The sequence below is a fragment of the Cornus florida genome, unplaced genomic scaffold (genome assembly GCF_030987335.1).
Source record: "Cornus florida cultivar Cherokee Brave unplaced genomic scaffold, ASM3098733v1 CherokeeBrave_3.0.0_Hap2_Chr01, whole genome shotgun sequence".
NCBI classification, from domain to species: Eukaryota; Viridiplantae; Streptophyta; class Magnoliopsida; order Cornales; family Cornaceae; genus Cornus; species Cornus florida.
In genome coordinates this window covers 120,359,405-120,371,986 of record NW_026775571.1, presented here as the reverse complement: position 1 = coordinate 120,371,986, position 12,582 = coordinate 120,359,405, and the positions used below count along the sequence as shown (strand labels likewise).

At 34.1% G+C, this 12,582-nt stretch overlaps 1 pseudogene; it reads left to right on the top strand.

Moving 5' to 3' along the window:
• Positions 1–147: 147 nt before the first annotated feature.
• LOC132282244 (acyl-CoA--sterol O-acyltransferase 1-like) lies at positions 148–1,184 on the top strand (annotated as a pseudogene).
• Positions 1,185–12,582: the final 11,398 nt, after the last annotated feature.

The following is a 12,582-nucleotide window of genomic DNA, read 5'->3' as shown; positions in this document are numbered from 1 at the left end:
TTTACTCTATTCATGTAGAGGTTACTTCATGGCATTCCTCTTAACAGACTCAAAGATGATCCCAAATTGGTATCCCCTTTAAGTATTGAGTCAAAAAATAAGCACAAACGTGAAAAAATATTAAGCACAAATAGAGAGAGTGCATATATGGAAGGTGAGATGAACAATTTCATGATGGTATGGGGTTCAATTTTTGTATCTATATACTACTGCTATACGGCAGCAAAGATTATCCCAAAAGGTACACCCAGACTCATCACATTTTTTCCAGTTGTGTGTCTCTTTCTACTCCTCCCTTTCAAATTACACTCCATTAATCTTGGATTGCCAACCGTTTTCTTCATTACTTGGCTTGCCAACTCCAAAATCCTACTCTTTGCTTTCGATTTGGGCCCACTTTCTGACCCATCACTCTCTCTGGGCCGTTTTCTTGCTCTTGCCTGTCTCCCCATCAAGATCCAAATGAACCCACCACCAAATAAAGGAAGCCCATCCCCCAAAAGTTTTTTAAAGAAGGCTTTGCTTTTATCCTTTCTGGTGTTTTTGAATGCGTACTGTAGGGAGTATTTACATCCAATAGTTGTAATGTCTCTCGTATGTATGTTCATCTTTTTTGGCGTGGAATTCGAACTAGCCATGGTGGGGATGGTTGCCCGAGCCATGCTAGGGTCAGAGCTCGAGCCATCCTTCAATGACCCGTGCTTCTCCACTTCACTACAAAATTTCTGGGGCCATAGGTGGAACCTCATGGCCTCAGACATCTTGCGTTTGACTGTATACGGTCCAATTCAGCGGCTTTTCGCGCCGAATTTGGGCCGGAAATGGGCCTCCATGGCTGCCACATTGGGGACATTTTTTGGTCCGGCATTATGCATGAGCTTAACATCTACTACTTGTGCCGGGTAAGGCCCACATGGGGAGTCACGGGGTTCTTTGTGATTCACGGATTGTGTTTGGTGGTGGAGCGTCGTTTAAAGGAGAAGTTTAGCACAAGGTGGCCTTTGCCTCACCCAATTTCAAGGTTACTAACAATTGGTTTTGTGGTCATCTCTTTTATTTGGCTCTACATGCCCCAGTTAATGAGGTTTAAGGTTGATCGTAGGGCAACTGATGAGTACATGATTATTGCCTCGTTTGTGAAGGATCTTGTAACACCTTCTACTAATCACACTACGCCGGTTTAATACCAACTAAAGTTTAAGTCTTTAATTTGTATTTTAACAATGTTGAACCTTTACATATATACTTAAATAACATACTACATCTTTTGATCCGGTGATTAAACATGAATATTTAACTTATGAAGAGTTCTCTTGATAATATTATTTTAATTAAATCGTGAAATTAATTACATTAAATTTGCGTCAACTAAGCAGAAAATGGGAGCCAAAACAGGGATGGGAGCAAAAGGATGAAGGCACAAAAACCTTTCACGCTTGTCGGCAACAAACATTATTTTTTATTTTTATTTTTGTTAAAACCTTTTTATACCGAGGATTTGTAATCTAGATCTGGTTAACCCTTCCTCTTTCAAGGTACGCAGAAGTTTTGCTCCACTTGTGGCAAAGAGTATTATTTTTATCATTAATCCTCTCTCATAAGCTATGTTATTTAGACTCCTCTATTCACTTCAACATAGTTGAATTAACATAACAGACATGAGTATGGCCCTTTACTAATGTGTATATTAGTTCATATTTTAGTAATTAATTATGAAATTAAATGTGGTTATTTACTAAATTTATGTGTTAATATGTATGTATGTCAGTAATTACTTTGAAATTGAATACAGTCCTTTATTATTGAGGTAGATAATATATTTTTGACCAAATTTGAATAAATATAAGTTAGTTCTGTATTTACGTATATAATTGATTTGATATAAAAGGGAAATATTTGGGTTTAAGTTTGAAATCATTTGAAGTTGATAAGAATTTCGGCAAAATTTTACAATTTTTTTTCAGAAATTTAGAATGATTTAAAAGTTCTAAACTCGATCAATTTGAAAACTTGAAAAAAAAAAAAGGAGTTTAAATTAACGTGATATTATTCTAACTCTTGAGCTTATCTATCCGGTGTGAGTGAACTAAACATTTGTTAAGAAAATATATATTTTTTACTTTATTATATGGGATGGCAAATATAGAATTTGAAAGACCATAGACAGTGTTTTAACATTAATATATTTTATGTGTTTATCTTCTCATTTTAATAAAAATTTCGCACTCTTATACATTTTTAAGCGTGTAAAATCTTGTGTATAAAAGGTCCTACATTTAAGTTTGTCTAAAACCTCTCAAGATTTTGTCAATCCAGGCCGCCTGCACACAAATATTCGTGTACATATATATCAAGCGGTTGTGAATAAGAAACATCAAAATCGCCACTGTTGGATGCTTAACCAGGTGACCTTGGCGAAGGTTGAGAAGACCGTGAAGTTTGATGTAAGCAGAAGGTTTTGTACCGGTAAGGTTGTGTAAATTTTTGTATGGGGTATGGATTTTTTTTTTTAAATAAAAAGTAAGAGAATATTGGATTAAAGTGAAGGGTAAAACAGTAAAAGCACATGAATTGTTAAATAAAAATACACGGCTGCTAACTTTGACAGGGTGGTTCAGGATTTTCAGTTTAGTCTACGAGTAATAAAAGCAAATTTGAGGGGTGTCCAAGCATTTCACCTTTTAAATTAGTATTGACTATTTTAATATATATATATATATAATATAGTATGGTACTTTTACATTTTTAGGCCATCCGCAGCCCACTAGCGGAACCCATTTTTCGCGAGCCATACGAGCTTTCTCTCTTACAGCGGGCTCTTCAAACAGGTAGGGCCGATTTTAGGCTCGCGGGTTGGCTCGCGGTATTCAAAGAGCCGGCCCGCGATCGTGGAAATTTTTTTTGTGTCTTTTCTGCGCTAAAACGGCGTCGTTTGCAAGAAGGCTGTATTTTGTTTTTTGTCCTGCTGTAACAGTGCGCCAAACAGTGCCTGTTAAAAAAAAAAAAAAAAAAACCTAAAAATAGGTTATTTAGAGCTCTTTTTTTTGGAAAAAAAATTAAATAAAATTCATTAAATAAAATATATATTGTTTAGACATTGTTTGTCGAAAAAAAAAAAAATTAGGCCAAAATTATATTAAAAAACCTTTTTTTTTTTTTTTTTTTTTTTTTTGCCCTTAAAATTTAGTTTTTTTATAAAAAAAAAATTTTGCTTTAAATTTTAAATGTGTATGCTAAATAGTGTATTTGGCTGTAAGGCAACAGTGCCTTAACGGCTATAATTTTAAAAAAAAGTTCAAAAATTCAAATTTTACCTCTTTTTTTTTTTTTTTTTTTTTTCCCTTAAAATTTGGTTTTTTTAAAAAAAAATTTTGCTTTAAATTTTAAATGAGTAGGCCAAATAGTGTATTTGGCCGTTAAGGCACTGTTTCTACAGTATCAAACAGTGCCTTAACGGCTATAATTTAAAAAAAAAAGTTTAAAAATTCAAATTTTACCTTTCTTTTTTTTTGTTTTTTCCCTTAAAATTTGGTTTTTTTTTTAAAAAAAAATTTTCTTTAAATTTTAAATGAGTAGGCCAAATAGTGTATTTGGCCGTTAAGGCACTGTTTCTACAGTACCAAACAGTGCCTTAATGGCTATAATTTTAAAAAAAAAGTTTAAAAATTCAAATTTTTTAACTTTATTTAAAAAAAAAAAAAATTAATTAAAAATTTTAAAATCTCTATAAATACCCCAACTCTTACCATCACTCATCACATCTCTATTATCTATCATTCAACTTATTTTTTCTTCTATTTTCTCAATCTTATATACTATTTTTAAAGTCATTTTGATTCCATGGATCCTCGACATCCATATTATTACAACACCCAATTCAACCTATCAAACGAGGAGATTTTGCCATTTCCCGAAGAAAATATCAATTTTCATGGAGAAGATTCTCAATTTCCTTCTCATTAACCATCCCAACCTTCTTATCGACCATCCCAAACTTCTCATCAATATTATGGTACTAGTGTTCCACAATCAAGTAACTCAAAACCCCCGTCAAAACAACTGGCTATCCGACCTAATAATTGGACCAAGGCTGAAGATGAAGCTTTATGTTGGGCGTGGTTGTCCATTACCTCTGATGCAATTACGAGGGCAGACCAAAGTAAGAAGAAGTTATGGGAGCGAATTCTGGAACAATATATACAACATATTGGTGTTCCTCCAACTGAGCGAAATTATGGAGGTTTGATGAATCGTTGGTCGGTGATCCAACAAAAAATCAGCAAATTTTCTAGCTGCATGACTACCATAGAAATGAATCGTCCCAACAGCTTCAGCAATGATGATATGGTGAGTTATTTATTGTTTAAATATAACTCGTAAATATTTTAAATAGTCGGCTTTTAATTTTTTGTTATTTTTTTCGTGTAGATGATAGCAATTAAAAACCTGTTTCGTAGCCAAACAAGTGGTGAATTTAAGTTAGAAAGTTGTTGGGAGATCTTGAAGCATAACAATAAATGGAATTCACATTGTGCCGAACAAGTAGGAAAAGGAAAAAAGAAAAAAGAGCAGAAGAAGAGGAGTGGATTTGACTTTGACATTAATGAGTCTGTTGGGCACTCATTACCATCTACTCCGTCAAGCCATGCAGCCACGACAGATGGAGCTTCAATTGAAGAATCACCACACATAGGGGAAAATGATTCACCCGGTGTGGAAGAATATTAACTATAAAGACCAGCAGGAAGAAAAGCAGCAAAGCAGCGTCGAGCAAAAATTAATTCAGCGAATGAATTACAAACTTCATTCGTTTCGAAATTTAATAATATCATCACCCGTTTTGAGAGTCGTCAGGAGAAAATGCAGGATGCCCAAGTGGCACGAGAGGTAAGAAAAATGGAGAAAGAGAAGACAAGGCAGCTAGAGATTAAAGAGAAATAGAGACTTGAAGAGAAGGAGCTCATGTTAACAGATCCAAATTAGGCACCAACAGAAGCTGGGAAAGCTTGGATTATCACGCGACAAAATGAGATATTAGCATCTTTGAATTCACAGTCCGCTCCAAAGTTCCCATAGGATTTTGTAATCCTTGGTCTATTTATTTTCTTATTCCAATTTAGGATATTGTATTGTTTAAGTTATTTTTAATTGTTTTGTTTAATTTGTTTTTTTTTTTTTTTAATCCATAATGGATGTTGTATTGTTTCAAGTTCTAATATCAATCATAATTTTTTTTAATAATTTACAAAAATATTGTTCAATTGAAAAATATTGCCGTTGAGAAAATATAACCGTTGCACATATAGCTGTTAAAAATATAACCGTTTAGGTAAAGTTAAAAAAAAATAATAATAATAATAATATTAATAATATTAATATTAATTTTTTAATATAATTTTTTTTGGAGAGCAAAAATTTGGAGAGCCTGATGGAGTGCATGTTTCTAGAGAATTAAAACTGCTGACGTGGCTCTTGGAATTGCTGATGTGGCTTTTGAAAAAGCTGAGGTGGCGTTTTTAGAGAGCCAAAATTCAGAGAGGCTGGTGCAGATGGCCTTAAGTAACACATTATAATTTTAAGTATTGTAAGGAAAGCGGGTAGCAAATGCATACAAATGTATTACTAGCAGCGCAATTGGACTGACGTGTCTTGTTACAGTGGGTGGCTAGTCCAATTACACGGTATAGGCTAGCCTCTTTCTATTATTTTATTTTTTTATTTTTCTTATATATTTAATATTTTGAGTAAAACATTTTTAAAACATATTTATTTAATAATGGGTAAATTGCATTGACACTATATTGACACTCTTGAGGTTTTAGTTAACGTCTCTTTGTGACTGGTCAACGACTTTGTTTACATTGACACCTCCAGAAATTTTAAAGATCAAATGCCCCTTAATTTTTAATTCAATTTTATATATAAAAAAATATTAAGCATGTTAAATGACAGAAATAACCCCCTTGATCTATTTTTGTTTGGGTACTTTTGTGAACTTAACCACAATGCATCTAGGCTTTTTCTAAAAGTTATCATTTGGTTAGTTTGATTTTCTGGTCAATGGTAGCAATGGTGGCAATGAATTGCCGCCGGTATTTCAACTTGCTCAAAACAATTTTGATTGAAAAAGGAAGGTCACGATTCTTTAAGAGAATGCTCAAAGCAGTGGCTAAGTTTTGCAATCAGAAAATAATAATAATAATAATAATAATTTCCCCCTCTAACACCAGAGAAGATGATGAGGGAGAAAAAGAGCCGCCACAAACCATCATCGCCACCACAAACCACCATCGTTGCCACTAAGCACCATCACTGCCACCATCGACGACGTGTTCTCACCACTAACAACCACCGCCACCATTACCACCAAGGCACCCATCATTGGTAACTCCACCACCGTCCACCCCTTTATTTCTTTCTCTCCATTCACCACCGCAGCATCTACCCCACAAGCACCATCACCACCTCAAACACTGTATAAAAGCCCTAGCAATTAAGAACAAAATAGGCTGTGGCGACACTACCCCTAGTAATAAGGATCGACGTCGTTGAGCTACTGCTCCGCTACCTCGCGAGGCCAAGATTCAGTCCGCAGCTACCACCCACCACGAGAAACCCCAAATTGAACCCAATTCATATATCCCCAATCTGAAACCCCATATATATATAACACACACACACACATACACACACACTGCCACCCCCCACCACTTCTACCACCACCATTTGCACATGTATTTGATTATGCATAATCCAACTAACTTGTTCAATTTGGGGAAAGAGAGCCGCCACAAACAAAATTCATCATCGTCGCCAACCACCATGCCAGTACATGTATATATATAAATACGTGTGTATATATATATATATATATATAGACACATATATAATACTACGTATATAGATATATATAAGTTAGAAAGAGCATTCAGGTAATTTCATGACTTAAAAATAATTATTGACTAGTCAAAGGGTATTTAGGTCTTTTTATATGCCAGAAGGGGTGTGGATGTATGATTTTGAAACCTCAGGGGGTGTTAATATAAACAAAGTCATTAACCAACCGCTGAGTGGCGTTGATCAAAACCTCAGGAGGTGTTAGTGCAATTTACCCTTTAATAATTCATTTGTGTTTTCTTCAATAACTATTTTTTCAACTACCCAGAAAACTTTTTTATATTTGAATGGAACAATTTTTTTAAAATAAATTTAAATTAACATAAATAAAAAGATAATACATGTTTTTTCATAAATAAATAAATAAAAGAATTCAAATCATACATATTTTTTTTGTACAATAAAAATAAATTACACATAAAAACAAACACTGATACATATTTTTTTTTTTTTGGAATCAAATAAAGCCGTTACATTTTTGTAGCCCATGGGAAGCTTTTTATTTTTCAAAAAAACAAGTAGTGACTAAGGTCTATTTATTGGGTGCACACAGTTCGGTTCCTTACGGTTCACCAGAACAGGAATCGGAATCGTTTACAACGGTTCCTTAAAAAGGGAACCGGAACCGTATAGGTATGGAACCTAACCGAACCGTGAATATCGATTCCGTTCCATGAGAACTGACAATACAATAACAAAAATATAAATATAAAATAAATAGAGAATACAGTGTAAGCCGCAATACAGATCGGAAGTCTGAGATGGTGTGTAACAGTGTAAGTTGCAATACAAATTACAGAAGAGAGGATGAGGAGTGAGGAGTGAGGATGAAATCTGAATCTACTGAGTGTAGAGGATCTAAAGATGAGAGGAGGCGAGGCGCCGACTACCGAGGGCGATGAAGATTTAAGGAAGCTTGAGATTTGGCGACTGGAGAGGCGAGGGTTAGCTCCTCGCGGGAATCGTCAGAACAGCTCCGGTCACGTCCTCGCCGGAGCCTAATCTCGACCACCTAGAGGTTTTGGAAGAAACCCATGTAGGAATTCCAGAGAATGATAATGAATTGGTTAGGGATTGAGAAGATTAAACTTGTGAATTGAGGATTGGGATTGGGATTGAAGAAGAAAGGGTTAGCTTGAGATGGGGAGATTGGGCGATGAGGTGAGGGGACTGTGGAGGTGAAGGTAAGCTTGAGATGCAGAGATGAGATTTTAGGTTTAGATGAGTTTTCAAATTTTCAATTTTTGAGTTTTGTTTTGTGGTTTAGTCATTAGTGAGGAGTCTGTGGACCACGTGGCTGCTTGTAGGCCTCATAAGACTGTAGTTTAGTTTAGTTACTATGACAATATATATATATATATATATATATATATATATATATATATATATATATACACACACTTTTGTTAGGATTTATATGCCCTAACATAGCAAATTCCTGTTTGGATTAAAGTGACATATGTTTCTGACGTTTCTGAAATATTTATGTTTTATACAATTGGTGAATTCAATGTATTATATTTTGATTCATTATAGAATTGATAGTGTCCACTTGATTACAAGAGATATTTATATATGTATGTGATGGCGATCAATACATGAATATAAATAGTAATCATAAATGGTTCATAGTCGGTAATTATGGATGGACTCATAATTAATTAAGATTTGAACTGGATCCGCGTTAAGTTGAGATATATTGCGAGAGCCGTCGTATGCAATTGCTCCCTATCATCGTCATGGCATTTGACTCTTAAACATGAGAAAATTATAGACTCTTTTATTAATTAATAATTACTTTGATTTGTTCGGCGGATTCTTCGGGATCATTAGACCGACACTTTGGGTAGTTATGTGATTAATAGTTAGAGGGTTATATTTTCAATATTTGCATCATCACTACTTGTATTTATTTTGTATTGATTGTGGTTGATCACAAAGTAAACTCGAAGGCCTCCGTATGGTTTTAGACAAAATGATTTATTATATATTTATTTATTAAATTATTATTTTTGTCAAACAAATGTTTTATTGTGATCGAGTCAGAAATAATCAATGGTACCAAAATAAATATATTAATTAAGTAGTCGGATTGATGGCTTTATTTATCCGATAACTAATTATGCATAGAGCGGTCAAAGTGCAATATTGACTTAGAGGTTATTTATTATTTAATTGGAGTTCAATTAATTTCTTTCAGTGGAGTAGAAATTAATTTATGAATTAATTGAATTGGGTCCATGGACCGGGCCAATTATTAATTCATTGTAGCCAATAAAATAATAGACCTAATGGATTCTCACTCATAGCCCAACTTGATATTGGAATCAGATTAGATTTAAGACATATGAATTAGAGATTGAGAAGGATTTGTTGTTTCCTTTTCTTTATTTTTATGTTGCCTATAAATATACATGGCCTATGTATATTTTAGGGGTCATTTTTATGAGAAGGAAAAAGGAATAAATTTTCTCTCTCTAGAAAATTAGGGTTAGTGTTCTCATCTAATGGAAGCTCCCACAAGCCTAGTTTTTCAAGGTCATTCATAGAGACTTATGAGTGATTCCTAAAGGCAAGACCATTACCAAGAAGATGGAGATCCATGGAAAAGGTGTATAGCAAAAGGGATCTACAATAAGTGAGAACATTCACTTTGGAGGAGAGATCTAGGTTTACTCAAACCTTAATGTAAGTATTCAATCTTTTAATTGAATGATACATCATATTTTATTTTTGCATAAAACTTGTCTCTATGTAATGAATCAAGATTTATGAATTAAAATCCCTCGAAAAGTTTTTAAAATTAGCACGTTTCCCAACAGTGGTATCAGAGCATGGTTTGATTCATTACTAGAGATCATGTTTTTATCAAAATCATCATCATAGATCCAAATTATATATATATATTGATGTATGATTTAATATATTGATACATGATGATGTATGTATAATTGTGAATGGATGATGATGTGTGTTTGGGTCATGGATGAAGTTTATAGGTTAATTGAATGTAATTTTATCTTTGGATGACTGTAATTAAGGCTTTGATTTAGCCGTTTGAAAGTTCAATGATATAATTTAATTTTTTTCATTGTATTTCAAATTGTAAATATTTTTAAAGTCATGTAATATTCATCAAAGGATGCTATGAAGCTTCAAGAGGGTCCGAAAGGATTAAATTATGCTTCAGTAATTTTCTGGAATTTTCTGATTTTTTTTGGAATTTTTCTGGAATTTTTTGAGGCTTAATTTAATTTTCTGGGAATTTTTCTGCAATTTTTCGGCGATTTTCCGGCGACTGGAGTATGGCCAGCGACAAGGGACAGCTCCGGAAGGTGGACGGATGATCCGGTGTGGTGCGGTATACATAAGCGCGCATCAGCAACCGTCGGATCAAAGTTCAGCGAGGCAAAGATCCAGTGGAGCACGGCTGGAAGTTGCCCCATGCACCAGCAGTAGCAAGGCGCGTGCCATGCACGCGCGGGAACCACATCAGCGCGCATGGCGCGTGCCAGCGCGTGGAACGCGCTGGCAATTCGCACACGCGCGTGCCCGGGCGTGGGAGGGCGTGGCACGCGCTTCAGCATTCTCCCAGCGCGTGCAGGCGCGTGGCACGCGCTGGAGTCCTCTAGAGACGCGTCCAGGCGCGTGAAGAGGTTGAAAGGCGCGTGGTAAGCGCATGTTGGTGCGTGTAAAACCATTCGAGCGCATTCGGACCGCCGTTTTGCTTCTCCCGATACGTACCAGCCTTATGTGGGTGTTTGCAAGCCGATGGATGATCTTCCCGCATACTTAGAGTAGTTAAATGTTAAAAGCTAATTCCATTGGCCATTTTATTTGCTTTATCTGTCATTTATTTATTTATGCGATGTATGAAATGCATGGAATATATAATTGTTAATTAATTATTATTCATGCATTGGATCCATGATATTTATTTAAATGGCTTGAGTTATATTAATTAAGTTATAAAAATTAATTGGATTTGATTACTAATTAATTTGAAGGCACCTATTGGGAAACGCAAAATTATTTTTGTAAATTATTTTTAAAGTGTGCTTCAAATTAAATATTAGCGAATCGTTTAAAGTCCAAATATTTTCTAAATTTAATTGGATTAAAATCAAGACGTTTTGCATGCATTATATCATGTAAATAAATAAATTCAAAACCCTAATTATGAATGATTAAAAATTGAGTGGGAGCGGGGATTTTTATACATTACCCCATGGCCTTCATTATTAAAACCATTGTAATTAGATCTTCAAAAATAAGGCCCCACGCATGATTTGAAGAGTTTTAATATTACAAGAATGGTTGTCTCATGAAAATAATAATATTAAATTTTCATTGTAATTAAATCTTTAAAAATAAGGCCCTACGCATGATTTAAAGAGTCTAGATTATAATGACAATATCTTTAATGTTTTATTTTTCATTAGAATATTAATAATGTTATACACTCAATCTAAAATCAATAGTGTTAGCTCCACAACGGAGTGGTCTACACTAGGTGATTTTAGAAAAGCTAAACATAATCGGGAATCATTTCATATAGATAGACAAGGCATTGTCTTAAGAGATATGGAGATGATGGGATTTGCCCGCCAATAACAATAATGAACTTCGCCAACCGAATAAGTTATTGGTGTATTGGTTATCCGATTTTGCATGCAGTGGTTAAGGGACCCACATACTATTTTAATGGAAGTGCTCACCTAACAGTAGATGAATCTCAACAATAGTAATAATGAACTCCTCCAACAGGATAAGTTATTGACATATTGATTGGTTGATTTATTATGCTACAGAGTTGAGGGACCCCGTATTAATTAAAAGGGATTGTTCACCAATAATGATAATGATCTCTTGTTCAATTGAGATTTATTATATTACGTGGTTAACAAACTCATTTTAATTTTAAATATGCATGACAGTATTAATAATTCACCTTGCGTATTGTATGAATGTATTTATATTCAGATTAATTATGTCTAATCCAATTTATCTGCTTGCTTACATATTCAATGTAACTGGACCTCATTAATATTGACTGATAAATGAACTTAGATATTTTATTCACAACGTAAGGGTACAAATGTATTTACTACTCCTAAACCTAATCCTTTTACTTTAAGATACCCAAGAGAACATTAATGCTTTGAATAAGTGAAATAAGGCAAATGAGATGACTTGGTGCAATATTCTAGAGTTTACCTCGAATACGCTCTAAAACTAACATTTACATTATTTTATTTTCTTCAAGCATCATGTTAAATGTCAATAAGATGTTTTGGTGAGATTAGATAGAGAGTATGCCAAAGTACTATGTCAGACTTGAATAGCATCAAGATAGCCTAAGGAACTCTAGTATGAAATTGTATTTTAAAAATGATTATTTATTATTTAAAAAATTAACTGGAGATCAATAGGGCTGACTTGGGTGGTAAGTTTTAAGTTGACATGATTATTGCCTTATTACCAAACTCGTTCGACTCTTTTAGAGTGAACTAAATAAGGAATCAGTTTGAGTCCATACTCGCTAATATTCTAATAGAATTGGTAACAAATGAAAGGATAATCAAATAGTATAAGTATTCCTATCAATCTAACCTAGTCTATACCATCTTCTTCTAGGCCCAAGTGGAAGGGCAAAGTAAAGCAGAAGGATGATAATAGGACTAG